The following is a 2,937-nucleotide window of genomic DNA, read 5'->3' as shown; positions in this document are numbered from 1 at the left end:
ACGATTCAAATATATATATATAACTTACGAAGTGTAACACATTGCTACATTGCTATGAATCTCGAAGGATATGTGCGTGTGAATGTTACTCGTTTTCTTTACGCAAGGGGAGAAGAAACACAGGTTAATTGAATGTTGGCATCCCCTATAGTGTCAGCCACCAATAACCAAGAATAATCAAAGATTAATATTTTCATTAGTTAGTAAAAATATATTTTATTAATTAATGGTTAATTCCAAAAGCTTGAAATGTGTTTTTTATAATAAAAACATAATAACACTCTAGCTAGATTCGATGTAGACACCGGCTTGGTCGCCAGGGCCAGTTCAAGGGCCTAGGCTGGTTGTGTGATCACCAACGGCCTAAGCTGGCAGGGTCCGTCTTTATATCTGACTCTCATTTGGCCACACATTACTTTATCGTAGCTAGGGCCTCGAATGAGGTCATGTGATCTTCTCATCTTCTCATTTGTATATGTTTAGTCCGAAAATTTAGCTATAATTTTGTTTTGTTTTTTAAGCTAAATTTACTTCACGATTTTAGGTATTTATCATGTTAATAATATCCATTTTATTTGTATCACTTTAGACGACACACGGTTTACAAAAATATACATTATAACTACAAATATTTTTAGTCTTCGGAGCTTATGTTACGAAGTTCATCTAGGGTCCTCTAAAATATAGAGAGCAGGTCCTGTTAGCTGCTCATGTGCTCATAGCTGAGAAAGGTTAATACTACCTCCGTTTTATAATAGATGACACTGTTGACTTTTTCTTATATGTTTGACCATTCGTCTTATTCAAAAAATTTACATAATTATAATTTGTTTTGTTATGAGTTGTTTTATCACTTATATTATTTTAAGTGTGATTTATATCTTATACATTTGCATAAAATTTTTGAATAAAACGAATGGTCAAACATGCGAGAAAAAGTCAACGACGTTATCTATTAAAAAAGGAGGGAATATATACTAGTATCAAGTAGGGTTTTAATGTTTTATAGATTCCAATTTTCTATCCCAGAATGATGCTGGTAGTACGTCCTTGATCTGGCAGCAAGTGTAATATCCTATACATACACTTTCAAGCTCACACACCCCACAGCAATTAACCTACACGTAATATCCTTTCATACCACACAACGACATGATATCCTTTCGTGCCCACGAGTTTTTCAAGTGGCATGTTGCAGCATGGGCGCGTGTGGTGAAAAAAAAAAATGCATCCTTGCATGGCGCCGATCAGTTCAAACCTACGGTGAAAACACAAGAGAAAACATACTTGACAAATCTTGGTGTGATGGAGTTGATCTGCGCATTATTTGCAATTACCATTTAAATCCTGTCGTTTGCGAGTATTGTGTCCACTGGATATATTTATAAGAATTCGGTAAGGCCAGGATTTATAAGAATTCAGTAAGGATTTGTTACTGAATTCAGGAAGAAACATGATTTGTTACGTTCATCTATTTAAACGCGTGTTACATTTGATGGAGATATATCTGTGACGGGTGAGGTGTATGTGTGCAGTGGTGTGTGTGCGCGTGTGTGCTTGTGTGTATTCCGTGTAATGTGAAAAGAAAGAAACGGAGTACTATTATTCAGTACTCCATCCATCCCAAAATAAGTGTAGTTTTACACTATTCATGTTCAACGTTTGACCGTTCGTCTTATTTGAAAATTTATTATGATTAGTATTTTTATTGCTATTAAATGATAAAACATTAATAGTACTTTATGTGTGACTAAATATTTTTAAATTTTTCATAAATTTTTCAAATAAGATGGACGGTCAAACGTTGGACACGGATATTCACGGCTGCACTTATTTTAAGACAGAGGTAGTAAGTACTAGTCTCGGTTGATGCGCAGACGTGCAAGGTAAGCAGCGGTACGGTTAGGGATGCAAATGAGCAGTCCCACCACCCACTAAAAACCCGCTTGCTAGTTAGTTTATTTTTTATATAGCAATATTATCTTTATTTTAAAATATAAGTATTTTTATCTAAACACAGTATTCGAGATACTATTTTGAACAATAATATTTATAAATGTAAGTTATTTTAAATAAACGAAATAGTATATTATAACAGTTCGTTCAGTGGAAAATCTAGTAACATTATTCTTACATGATTGATTTTTCTATTAATAGCTAAAATTAAAAATGTTTGACTTACCATTATTTTAAAAATACTTAAAATTTGACACGGATGGAGTATAAAATTTGAAAGAAAAAAAAATTCAAAAAGTGAGATAAGCAGGTAAAAAAAAAAGACCCAGTTGCCCATCTGCAGCTCTGTACGGTGCAGGGTAAGCGGCAAAACGGAGGCCAAGGGGACGGATGAGGCTCCTAAGTAGCGGCGTTGTAACTGCGTCTGCAACTCTGTACTATGTACGACTGTACCGGCCGTTGGCAAAGAGATGGTTCACAAGGACTGGAGTACTGGACTGCTACTTGTTTGTACTCCACCCTGTAAACTGGAGGCAAGTCCTAGCTAACGCTGATCCAGGACTTAACTTTAGTATATATTTAGACACTAATTTAGTGTATTAAATATAGACTACTTACAAAAATAATTATATAAATAAAAGCTAATTTGCGAGACAAAATTTTTAAGCCTAATTAATCCATAATTAGAGAATGTTTACTGTAGCATCAAATAGTCTAATTATGGATTAATTAGGCTCAATAGATTCATCTCGCGAATCAGTCCAATATTATGGATGAGTTTTATTAATAGTCTACATTCAATATTTATAATTAGTGTCCAAACATCCGATGTGATAGGGCTTAAAAGTTTTAGTCCCATCTAAACAGGGTTCAGTAATGTACTGGAGTACGTTCAATGCTTGCGCTAATCTCTCTCCTTTATCTTTTGGTTGGACTATAATTGAGCATATGGTTACATAAGTTAAAATTTTGTAATTGCTT

Source organism: Oryza glaberrima, chromosome 6 (genome assembly GCF_000147395.1).
Source record: "Oryza glaberrima chromosome 6, OglaRS2, whole genome shotgun sequence".
Classification (NCBI taxonomy): domain Eukaryota; kingdom Viridiplantae; phylum Streptophyta; class Magnoliopsida; order Poales; family Poaceae; genus Oryza; species Oryza glaberrima.
This window is presented reverse-complemented; position numbering follows the sequence as displayed.